General features: G+C 39.5%; 1 protein-coding gene across 1 annotated transcript in view; it reads right to left on the bottom strand.

Annotated features, from left to right (window-relative positions):
- Window positions 1-13335, bottom strand: part of LOC129369534 (A disintegrin and metalloproteinase with thrombospondin motifs 7) — a 119458-nt gene that overhangs the window by 15206 nt on the left and 90917 nt on the right. The gene's annotated exons all lie outside the window — the stretch shown is intronic.

Raw genomic sequence — 13335 nt, 5'->3', positions numbered from 1 at the left:
GGTTCATTACTGAAGGTCGCATCATTATGCAGCTGAAACAACCATAATCTGTGCTTTAAAAGTTTGGACTTGGGCTTTATGTGCAGTAAAGTGGAGAACTCCATTTTGTTAAGCAACTTACCTCTGAATTATGAATTATTCAAGAACAAAACAACTCCTACATTCAAGAGATGAACGAGTGCCGTCTCTATACTGAGAGAGTTTTGAATTGGATCATTAACCACTAGGTGCTGGCAGCCGCAAAGTCAAAACTTTTCCTTCGTAAAATACCAAAGTTAACACAGCTGACAGATGAAAAATATGATTTTAGTAACAATACAGGGAATTTCAGCTGAACAATCTGCCATGCAGAAGATAATTTGGAGAGTGATGCATCTCAGAGGTTCTACTTCAAATATTTTCTGAATCTCTTGATTCCTCAGTCCTACGTGTTAGAAAGTGTTCAACTGTATCAGATTTGATTCCTCTTGTTTTCTTCTCTTCCTTCATTTTAATCTAAGTTCTTACATGTAGAAAATAAGCAAAAGTTAAAAGAAAAACAGTGACGTCTTCTTGACGCCTCATGTTGTGCTTGTTTCCTTTAAGTGGTCATCAGTGACCTGGTGAGGATAATTCTCCAAAAACTTTGAGACATTTTCTAATGGGACATAGTTTTTATTGTTAAATTAAGATCAAGACAACAATTGAATCCCTGCATTGCATCAAACTATTGTTCTGTAGAGAACCTGAAGATGCAATTGTTGCATTTTCTTTTCTTAAAATATTAAGCCACCTATTAAGCGTAATAGAGAAATTATATTACAGCTAATACTTAACTATGTGTATCTTTAAAAGAGACAGAGCTGCCAAACAGACTTGTTCACTAATGACTGCTGTGCAACCCTGGATGGTCCAGATGGACGCAGTAATGGATTGGTGGTGGGCGGCCACCACGTCCCAACATGGCTGTGACATCAGCAAGGAGGTGGTGGAGTCATGCTTTGGGCCCAAGAGCTGGTCGGCCCCTTCAGAGTCCCTGAAGGTGTGAAAATGACCTCAGTAAAGTATGTGGACTTTCTGACTGATCACTTTCTTTCATGGTTCAAAAAGAAAAGCCGAACCTTCAGAAGCAAAATCATCTTCATGCATGACGATGCACCATCTCATGCTGCAAGGATGAGATGTCTTTGGCAAAGCAGTCTTTGGCTGCTGTGGGCATAAAAGGGGAGAAACTCATGGTGTGGTCACCATCCTCCTCTGACCTCAATCCTATTGAGAACCTTTAGAGTATCAGAAGATGTGAGGGTGGGATGCAGTTCATATCCAACAGCAGCTCTGGGAAGGTTTTCTGACATCTTGCAAAGAAATTCAAGCAGAAACTTTTCACAAACTCACAAGTTCAATGGATGCAAGAATTGTGCAGGTGATACCAAAGAAGGTCCTATGTTAACATGTAACTCTGTCTGTTAAGATGTTTTTGATTGAAATAGTTGTTGATTTTAATACGAGACCAACTTAATGCTGCACATTCAAAGAATGACTGTTTGCAGTTCTTTATAATCCATAAAATGTTGAGAAAATCTGCTGTGCATAATAATTTGGAGCAGTGCATTTTGAGTTTTTTATTTTTGAAAATATACTGTTCTCGTGGGGAGTTTTGTTCAGTAAAATTAGATTTATACTGTAATAGTTCATGACTTGAAAATTATACTGACCATCATTTGCATTGAAATCTGAGAAAATGTCCCTTGCATAACAATTTGGATCACGGTGTAATGGGATCCATTAATGGCCTAATGGTCTGCTCTACTGTCTGGCTAACAATAGATAAGTCCAGGCTTTACTCAACTTAATTTGCTCTAATTTTCCTGGCATTATAACATATTGCACATTAGGCTGCATTCACAAAACAGCTGTTGCTCTTTTGGCTAAATGACAATGCATCCTTATGGGTTAATTCAAACGCTAAAAAACAAACAAAACAAAATAGAGACAACAGCTGTTGTCTAAAAAGCTTTTAGAAACGTTGGAATGATGTTGGACTGTTATTCTGACATAAACCGAGGTGGACTCGGAGAGGCGTGACATGTTTATACACACCCAGGTTTTAGAAAATGTCAAGAAAGGTCAGCACTGTTATTGTTTCTGACATTTCACTTAACGATATCTATGTATGGCTTTCAAACTTATATACAGAATTTGACTATTGGACAGTAAGGCTGGAATGAGAAATACATGCAGTCTTTTACACAGAGCTTTTTTTTTATCTTGTTGAAAAATGAGTAGTAGATTAATGGATGTGAATTAATGCAACAGCAACTGCCTTCAAACATAGTTTAAAATGTGTGGTTTTGTAATGCAATGGGAAAAAGAGGTGCAAAGATCACCAGCGATAACTTATTTCTTTTGATTTAATTATTAAATATAATCAACAACAATTAAATATCTTGAAATGTCATAATTTCACAATATTTAGTAGAAGGGCAACATTGTTTTCTTCATGTTTGAACAACTGACAGGCGTATTGCACATGCTGTTGTTGTATGTTGTCATTCAAAATCACAGTGTCTTTAGTCTGAGGCTTCTACAGACGTGCTGTGACACAGACTGCTACAGGACATCCTTCCTACCCACAGCCAGCAGCGTCTAGCAACAACTTTGAGAAACCTTGAATAACATTTAATGTCTCTTTGTACTTTTGAAACCGAATCAAATAGATTTTTTTCAAACACTAAAATAATATTATCTTCTGTACTCCTTGGAACGTTGTATGATAAAGTTAAGCTCAAATGATTAACGTCGTTTGCAGATTTGAATCAGTGTTTGAAAAGAGGTTTGTTTCTAAAAAGAAAGGACAGAGGAATATAAAAAAAAAAGTCAATAAATTTATGAGGTTTTATTTTCTGAAAAAAAAAGAAAAAATAACTAAATAATTATAGTGATAAACTTGGAGCTGTCACTCGAGATAAACCCAGTTAAACATCTGGTCATTAAGTATGAGAATGGTTTGATTACTGTATTCCCAAACAAGATTTTATGTACATTTATTAAAATGCACATAAAACCAGATTTACAAGTAAAAAAGTGATTCAGTTTTTACAGTATCCTTTGAGAGATGTCCGTCTCATTTAATGTCAGATGCAAAGGGTTGAATTACATTGAATAGGCAACATTTTTTATGAGTTTTTGCACTGAAACTAGATAATTTGGGTGTAAACTGGGAAGCTGATTAAGACCAAATTCTTCCACTTTACATGTTGGTGTTACTTTCAGATTTACGATCTAAACATGTAGTTTCAGCTCTAGCAAAAATTCAACCAATAAAAAAAAAAAAAAAAGTCTCCCCCTGCTCAGACAGATGCTTTATACCCAATGAATAATCAATTATTCACCATTAACCTGAAGCTGCTAACCTTGTAGATTCTCCAAATGGTTCTCAGGAGCAAACCATCTGGAGTGCTGCGTTTCCGTGCTGCAGTTCAAAGCAGAAGCGCTGAGCCGCGGTGCTGACTGTTCGTCTCCCAGTTCGCCTCCCTCAGCATACAAAAACAACATATGTGTCTGCTGGAGAGGTTCATTAGCGTGTTTATTTTAATGCTCTTCAACCATTATCACTTAGTACGAATGAAAAGACAAGTGTATCAGAAAGCTGATGAGCGACAGTAATTTATACATGGACGCTTTTACATTAAACTGAAAGAAACTTGCAACCTGGACTCAGAAATAAAAATAAAACAAACTTAATTCCTAACAGAGAAGCCTACTAAAGCAGTAAAAATGAATAGCAAAACTGGGATTCAAATTTGTTTTATAATCGCTTAATATGTTAATTGATATCATTTCTAAATTGTAAGAATACTGCTTTTAATATCAGCAACTTTTAGAAAAATAATTTGCAACATACTGAGGAAAATACCCTGCATACGTTATGCCAACATCAAACTATGTGTGTGTGTTTTGCTCCTGTGGTTTAGTTTTTCTGAATTATGTAAATGCCTTTAGTTCCAATGGTGTATGAAATAATGTAGCATTTGAGAAAGTGACTCATCTAATTTGATCTCTTTTTCTTTTTGAAATGACAAAACATTGTGTGGGATTAACACACAATGTTAATCCCACATTGTGGGAAGTGTGCAACCCAGAGACGTTGCACACTTCAAGTATTTTCTACCGCCTTGAAATTTTCAACATTTGGTACATCAGTGTCACTGTTGAATCCCACGTTTCAGGCGCCGTCTGCAGTAACGAAGATCTATTCGTTTCAACAAGCTGAACACCAGGTGACAATGGCTTCATGTCCTGATTAACTCTGCCAAAAATCATTGGACCACTTTGGGGTCAATCCTGGACTCTACAGACCAATCAAACCAGTTGAAAGCCAGTTTTCTGCAACTTTTAGTCAAACAGTCAAACGCAACGCATTCAAATGACTGAATTGCCTCATGCTGACAGGCTTTTGTTGACAGAAAGCCTGCAAGCTTTCTGACTGTCCAGGCATTGAAAAGTATGACGACATGAAAAGTATAAAATTCAGGGCGACTTTTTTTGTAAGCTTTACTGGGACAAAACTGAAATACTAGAAGGAGGAAGGAATTAAAACAATGAACTTGAAAACTTTCAGGCCGTCCTTCTCTTGTTTAGAAAGTACTATGGTAGCTCCTGTGTGTGCTTGCATCCGAATGTCTGCAGATAAGACAGGTGAGGGTATTCAACACACGTATCTAACTCTACTGTTTAATGTCTAGAGAAAGTCTGATCAAAAAACAATATTCTCAGGTAGCTGCTAATTCTGTATGCATTAGGTTTTTATTAACCGCTTTCATTCGCAAATCACTAGATTGCGCAATCTTGTTCCACTTCCAGTTGTATTGCACGACATTAAAATATTCATTACCAAGTATGATGGGATGCAACTCCTCAGAAGTAGTCTTCTAGATGTCAATCATCTCAACATTTCTATCCCTATTTCTTCATTTTACCGGCATCGACACATGCAAACACAATCATCATCAAAAGAAAAAAAATAAATGCAACTATCTAAACTACTTTATAATACAAATTAAACTGTGACTGACACACAAGCACAACGCAGGCTGCTGTTTGCTGCTATCTGTCGCCTCATGATAACACTTTTATACCTCTATGCTTTCAAAATGTCAGCCAGGCTGGCATTCGGTTTCCAGCAGGTTGCCCTCTGAGGAAGACTAATTTCATATCTGATGGTTTAAACAGAAATGCCAATGGACAGTGGTGGCCTACATCTGACAGGTTAGTGGAAAACATATTGAAGATTTGTTTATTCATGCAAGGCAGGCTTATCAAAACACGCTTTTTCATTTTTGCTTACGTCAATTTTTTTTTTTTTTACAAGAAATGTAAAGATAGACAAACTAATTGCTGCAACAAGCATAAACACCTTGATTGATTATCTGAGGACAAAATATTCAGGTGTTTAAGAGTCAATATCCACATGATTAAGATTTTACTTTTGCAGTTTGTAAGTGAATCATTTGTGTGTTTTAATACTTAAAGAATATTGTTTTCCAGTGCATGAGAAATTGCAGGATCAGCTGTTTTCTAAATTTCAATTCAATTCAGTTGAGCATATGTGCATACCAGTCATAATAAATAAAAATTCAGTGTACAAGGAAACTTGCTCAAATTCATACATAGACAGACCGTAGAAAAATGCATTCAAAAATTAATCAAATGCAGAAATATCACACGGATGTATTTAAATGCTACTAAATATAGCATTTAAATATGTCTAACACAAACTTATAATAAAATCCCATTGGGTGAAAAGACGCTAAATGAAGCCCAGTTGATCTCTGGCGCTTTTTCAAAACTTGCCCCTGGAGGTGACAGTCTACTATGATGCTTCCAATTTTATAAAGTTAATATATATACATATATATGTTTGTATGCTGTACCAGCTAAATTTGTGACTTCTGGAGCTCAACATTTGAATCATACAGCTAATCTGGTGGTTACTTTATGCTTGAGTTTCTCCAATGGCGATAAACTATTGCTGCCTTCTTCCTGCTGTTAACGTTGAGTAAAATAAATAAATAAATGCATCGAGATACGCAGCGTGCGAGCTCGGTGGGATATTCATCCTACACAATGGAGCCAGCAAAACACTCTGTAATCAGGCTATCGCCCTAAGCATTTACCTGAGCTAAACAAAACGGCAAATGTTGTGCACAAATAGGAGCTTTTATTTATTTATTTACTTTATTTTTTCCCATTTTAGACTTCAAACATCCATCCACATCAAAGCCAGGAATGCACTTAGCTAATTTAACTTACGAATCTGTAGAAAAGTTTCAAACACACACACACACACACACACACACACACACACACATCCCCTCCATGGGCTGCCACCTTATCGTGGTGGGGGGGTTTGCGTGTCCCAGTGATCCTAGGAGTTCTGCTGCCCAAGTGCAGCCCAAAGATCCCTTATGATGATACGACCATTGGAAACAGGGGTTGTTCTCTCTGTACATGAGGTCCCACCCTGGAGCCACCCTGGCCTGGGGCTGGGGCACGTTGGGGAGCCCCTGGTGGCAAGTGGTGGTATGACAATAAAAATCTTTGAATCCCTGAACTATATCAGCAATATGTGCACCAAGCAATACATACACTTAGCATTCCATAGATAAATGCTTTTAATTTGGTTAAGAATAATAATTGTGATATCAATAAATGACTTCTAATTGATGTTCTTAGTTACCAGAGGAACAATAAGGCCTTAATAAGCCCAGAGGTTCAAACTGATGAAACATGAGGATGGATGCTCTCTATTAAAACATTCCTCACCATCTACCATGTTCTTTTAGCAAACAGTTGACACAGAGCTGGTTTTGGTTTCACCACCATTCACCTGCTGCTTTACCCGCCACTGAAAGTTTTTTTTAAAAGTCTGTCTGTCAGTCAGCAGATCATGTGACCAAACCAGAAAACACACTGGAAATATAAACTACAACATTCTTTGTTTTAACGAACAGCCATCTTGGTAGGCAGTTGCTATGACAACAATAAACAAGCCACAGCAACACCAGTGCATTACATCTGTTACTCATGGACAATTTTTGAGCCGTAAGCCTGAAAAATGAGGCTTAATCAATCCTAACCAACTTTCAACAAGATTCATAAATCAGTAGTTATAGTTTTATCTTTCACTTTTTCATTTTGTTTATTTATGATACATTTTCTTTCCCACTCTCGTTTTTGATCTCGCCCCAAATGGAAATGAGTTGGATGTCCCTGATGTACGGGATAAAAACAAGTGAATCATGAACCATTTTGACTGTAAAGATGAATAAAGAGTTGGATATTTGGTGGTGGAATGATGTCACACCACCAGCAAAGTGAGATTCTGTGATCAACAGCAGAATTGTATGTGACACAATTCTGGATATTTGTCATTGCTTGCAATACCCCTGACTTGTTCAGACGCCCGCAAAGCTCTTCACGGAAGTTTTCCAAACAACGATTTTAGCGATACCATTAGGAGAAAATGTCTCTTCGTACGCCGAGATACAACATTGAACTGATGGGACCCCACGCGAGAAGGGGAGTCCAGCAAAACCACCAAGGCAGGATTCCTCCCGCGCACCCCGGTGCCTTCCACGGGGAACTTGGAAGCCTGAGCTTCCTCCTGGCGATGGAGAAAGCTGGAAGGTATGAAGACCACCAGCGACTGGCCCACCAAGAGGCAGAGCTGGAAGAGTCCAAAGTCCAGTTAAAAAGGCAGAAGGCTCTCAAAGAAATGTTCATCAACCAGGACAAAGACGCAAAGAGGGACCTGGAGAGACTGGAGAAGCTCAATGAACCAGCGGTCCTTAACGCTGCGGTCACTGCTTCCAAGGTTCACAACAATGTGAAACCCAAGAAGAAGCCCTTGCAACAAGACTTTGCAGAATTAAAGGAGGCCCACCTCCTCACCCAGGAGTCATTTGTAGCTGAAATACAGCGTGAGAGAGAGAAGAGTAAGGGCCTCCAGGAAGAAATGGAGGCACTCCAGGCTTCGTATGAAGAGCAGCGCTCCAAGTTCAAAGCTGAAGTTGCTCTGGTGAGGCAGGAGGCCCAAACAAAGAAGGTTTCTGAAGAGAGAATCATTGAAGCACAAAGACTCCTGAAGAATGAGAGAGCGGAAAAGGACCAGATGCTTCAAGAAATGTCTCAAAAGATCGATTTTCTGCAGGACAACAAAAAACTTCTGCAGGACCAATTGAATGAGATGAAGCGTTCATACGATGAACTAAACGGCAAATACGAGAGCGATGTTTCTGCAGTACAACAAGACATGGAAACGTATCGACTGGAGGTGAAAGATGAGAAAGACGCGAACTTGGTAAGAGAAAATGGGAATATGGAGCTTATCAAAAACCTGAAAGCAGAGAAGAAAGAGATCTTTGAAAATATGTCCAGAAACATCACAATAATGCGAAAGAGGGAGAAACAGATCCTGAAAGTTTTCTTTTCATTCGAGGAGCTGAAACGCCTATATGAGACGGACGTCATCCATTTACAGCAGCAGAATGAGACATACCGGCAGAGGCTGAAGCAACAGGAATCAACTCTTTATAACAGAGACAAGAAAGAGAAACTTCTCCAGGAAAGACGCTTTTCTGTCCTGCAACAGCAAGTTGAAAAACTGCAGCAGATCAAAGAGGAGAGAAAGAGTCATCAAGAGAAATCAGAGGAGGACCTGGCCATTCTCCATAACATCAGAGCCGAGAACGCCGTCCTCCTGGAAAAGACCAGACACGAAATTAAAATCCTGCAAGAGAAGGTCAGCAGCACCCAGGATGAGTTGCAGAAGGCTGACGGTTCGTACAAAGAGCTCAGCTGCAGATATGAGACAGAAATCACTGCTTTGAAACAGCAAACAGAGCAGTACGAACAACAGGTGAGTTGTCTGAAAGATGACTTGGAGAGAGCAAGACAGGATCTGCTGCTGCCCGACCTGCTGAGAGAAGAGGAAGATGGTTCCCTAGAGAAGGAAGAAAATTCACTAAGTCAACTTGACCTGGTCCAAGTTTTGAGTCAAGAAGTTTCTTCGGAGGAGGAACTCTCTGGAGGAGCTTTCTCCACGGAGCCAAAATTCACGGAGGAGATCTCTGATGAAACTGGCCTGCAAGATTTGGACCATCCACACACTGACACCATGCAGGATGGTGAGAAGAGGAAGTCTAAATTTTCAATCTGGAAAAAAATACGTAGCACTCTGCGATTGAAGAAGTCAAAAAAGCCAAAAGAGAGAAGACATTTAGAGAAGGAGCAAGACGTGCAAGAGAGACTACAAGCAGACAACTTGTAGTCTCTCTTGCACAACCTGCATGCTCCGAAAGGAGGAAATTAACAACAGTTAAATATTTCCCCCCCCATTGACCACCGATAAATTCGATCCCTTCCCCACCCAATTGAAAAAACGTGGGCAGCACGGTGGCGCAGCGGTTAGCACTGAGTCTTCATAGTGTGGAGTTGGCATGGTCTCCCCGTGTTTGCGTGGGTTTTCCCCGGGCGCTCCGGTTCCCTCCACATCTCCCAAAACATGCAGGTCAGGTCAGTTGATCGCTGCAAATCGACCCCAAAAAGAAACTCCCAACATGTTTTATTGTGTCTTATTCCTAAACCTGTCAAATTAATTCAATTCACCGTCCATTAGACATTTTTCCTCCGCTGGTTTTATTGCCGCAACACTCGGCTCCATATTTATAGCAAAGTTTTGATCTAATAATTAAACCTTCGTCTTTTAATGGAAATGATTTCTGCTTATTTTCACTGTACTTGTGCTTTTATGGTTTGACCTTTCAATTACCTTTTCTACTCACTTTTCATATTAAACTGCACTGAATTTCAGCTTTTATACTGTGTTTAAAGCTGTATCTTAAAGAAGACTAGCAAAAGGATTTAGAATAACAGATTAAATATAGTATAAATAACTAAGCTGAAAAGTGCAACTTAACATGAAAACCATGTAGAAAAGGGAAAAATTAAGAACAATCCATGAAAGTATGAAAACAGAGAACTTAATCAGAAATCATTTCTATTACTGGAAGAAATCAATTCTTAGATGAATACTTTGTAATAAATATTAAGCTTTTGTGTTGTTGAGCTGCTCTCTTTTATACAAGCAGTCGTGTGTCGTCTGCTTGTAGAGAAGAGAAGAAAAAGGGGCTCAGAAATGCCCAATTCAGGTATTTATTTTAACCAGCTTTATATTAAGACTGAAAATTAGGTATTGTTTAGGATGTTACTTAAAGGTTTTGTTTGTCAACCTGGGTTTAATTCCCAGTCCTGGGGAATCTGCTGCATGTCATTTCCTTCTCTCTCCTCCCAATTTCCAAATAACGGCCACAAGGGCCTAAAAAACTAAAACAACTAAAACATTCATTTCACCTCACAAAAGAATAAGAAAAAATCTACTTTCTTCCTCTCTCTCCTACATAATTAACGGGTTACTTAACACACACACACACATCCACACACACGCAGCCTGTAATTTCACTGTTCCAAATAGTCGCCTTGTTCGCACCCTTTTCCTCGTGCAGAAGAACTTCAGCTTATGGAACGCGGGCCTCGTTAACAATGAAGCTCATTGAGACCAATCTAGTCAGCTTCTCCACTGCTCTTGTGATGTGGCCTTTGAGAGCGAGAGCGCCCAGACTCCAAAAGATAGTAGTAATGTTGAGAGCAAATGCAACAGAGTTCATGCCATTAAACGTGAGATTTTTTTTTTGTCCAATCTCACTGTTCCTAGAGCTCAGATTCAAAGTAATGGTGTTGCATCCAACCAGCCCTCCCAACACTGTATTTTGAGATTTTTCAGTTCATATGTCAAATTATCAGAGAACAAAGACGAACTGCCTTCTTTGAATATTTGTGGTTATCGTTTAAATTCTGCTTGCTGCTTTTGTCATTTTGGCCGCTAACCATAACAACTTTGATTGATATTAAAGGAAATTGCTTTTGTTTGACATTTGCTTTATCATGCCATGGTGCATAAACAGATGCTGCCCATTTACTGTTTCCTTGGAAAGCTGTGACATCACAGGTATGGGTGGAAAACGTCTGGATGATTTTATTTTTGTTTTAGTCTAAAGAATGTGATACGAAGAATATGAAAAATCTATCAGGAACAAAGAATTGTGATATCTTCATTGACGAAAAATACATCAGTCCATCCCTTCATCTATTAGCTTGCAGAAGTAGCCAATAGGTGAAAAAAACAAGACACCCCTCTTCAAACTAATATTAGCCAGTTTATTTTGGGGGACCAAGACTTTCCAAAGCTAGAAATGTTGAAATACTTTTTCCAGTCAGTATTGGCTTGTCCAGCAGATGAAAGGCCTAAACCACTCTTATTGACTCCTTTCAGTTTAGAGAAGCAGAGCCTTTATTCGGAGCTTCCTTATCTCCAAAACATGTTCAAGCAAGAAGATGCTCATTTGAGCCACTTACATCTTATGACTAGTGTCTCATGTCTACGAGTTGAGGAGAGGAGGTACAAGAACATTTACCTTCGGGATCCAGGTAACTTCAGCATCCATCCATCTTGTATTCCATCCCGCCGTGTCTTAAGAAGACACTTGCAGGAGACTCTTTCGGGTCTTTGCTTTTGGGAGACCTTCACCCCAACCTAGAGAGAGCAGGAAATCACTTTTTGGTCGAGCACCTGCCTCAGAAACTAACTCCAGGTCTGAACTGCTGCCAGAGCAAATGAGATGAGAAGAGTTGAGACGCTGAAGTCTCAAAGCAGACTCGCTTCTCTGTGTAGCTGAACACCACAAACTGGTTCGATGGCACAAAGTGGCCCTGGCAGAAACACTGGGAACAGACTTGACCTTAAGAGTGTAAACAGCCATTGCTCTGGTTATACAAGTACTGGACGAGTCTTGTAGATGAGACAATAATATGTCTGCTATAGACCTACAAAAACTCAGGTGAACTGGACAATAAACTCATTCAACTTCCTTCAGAAGCGGAATAGTGAAAGTGTCAACATCTTCTCACTAAATCTAATTCCTGGTCACTTAATTTAACTGTTCAAGTTCAGAATTACCTTAAAAAGAGAACAGGACGCTGGTTTACAGACGTATATGATGTTAAACTCCTCTCTGACAGCTCCAGCGTTCATTTTTCTCTCTGCTGACGTTTGGTTTAGGACGCTCGTCTTAAAACTGGAGCGCCAGTGGTTTGATTCCAGGCTTCCTCTCTGTAAACTTTTTGCAAGTCACTTCTAACCTAGTTGGAATAAAAGCACCTGACATCCTTTCAAGTTGTCATATCGGCTTCTGATCCATCCAGTCGCACACAGTTCTTTATGCATCGGCGCTTTTCAGAACACCATCAATAAGTAAAATCCAGTTTAACAGTCTGGAAATCTTTATTCCCAGATACTTGAGAATGAATGAGACTGTCTATCACACACGGTCATATTGGCTGTAGAATTGTACTTTATTACAATAAGGTTGCCTTTTGAACTTGAAAAAAAAAAAAAGATCTGAAACAAGACAGAAATCTGCAAGCAGCAAAAAACAAAGAACCAGTAAGATCTTTACTGCTATTTGGTTCATGGATCGGGCAGAGTACAAGTGTGCTGAGGCATCTGGAACCAAGATGCTCGCCATATATCAAACCTCTTTGCCTCCTTTGTCACAGAGGCTCAACAAGATGGAGAAGTCAGGTCAAACCACGATGAACTACATTAGCTATGCATGCCTGTGCATTATTGTGCTAAAACGGGCCACAGGCCATCAGGAATGAAGGGGAGCACTTTGTCTGCAACAATCCATGGGTAATGTTGTACATTTTAAAGGGACTTTAAATGATTTAATGATTGAAGAAGTTTTGAGGAGAAGGAAGGAGGAAAAGAGAAGAAGGGCAAATTAAATGTGACGACACTTTCTATCAGAGCTCGTCTGTGCGATCAAACAGCACAGGGCAGCTTGCACTCTCCCCTCCCTCAGTGACCCCGCAGGAGGTTCACCTGCAGAAGACCACCCTCACAAGAGGAGCGGCTCTGCAGATGCTGCCCAGCCGGTCCCTTAGGCAAACCTGCTTATCTCCTACTGACATATCAGATCCGGAGAGGAAATGTTCATCTGCTGTTGGAAATACCCCATCTTCCACATATGCAACACAGAGGTAATCAAAGTCATTCTCTTCACTTTCAGTGGTTTTAATAATCTGAATTCTAACTGTAGGGGTGATTGTAAGTATTTTTTTTGCCCAGACATCCATCACGAGTCGATATCCTATCCATGGACTCTCATTGTGAAGCCTTTAATAAAACACAATGAAAATTAGCAGGAGAAGGATTATTTTATGAATGCAAACGTA

Source organism: Poeciliopsis prolifica, unplaced genomic scaffold, assembly GCF_027474105.1.
Source record: "Poeciliopsis prolifica strain line A6 unplaced genomic scaffold, Auburn_PproV2 SCAFFOLD021, whole genome shotgun sequence".
NCBI lineage: Eukaryota > Metazoa > Chordata > Actinopteri > Cyprinodontiformes > Poeciliidae > Poeciliopsis > Poeciliopsis prolifica.
This window is presented reverse-complemented; position numbering and strand designations above follow the sequence as displayed.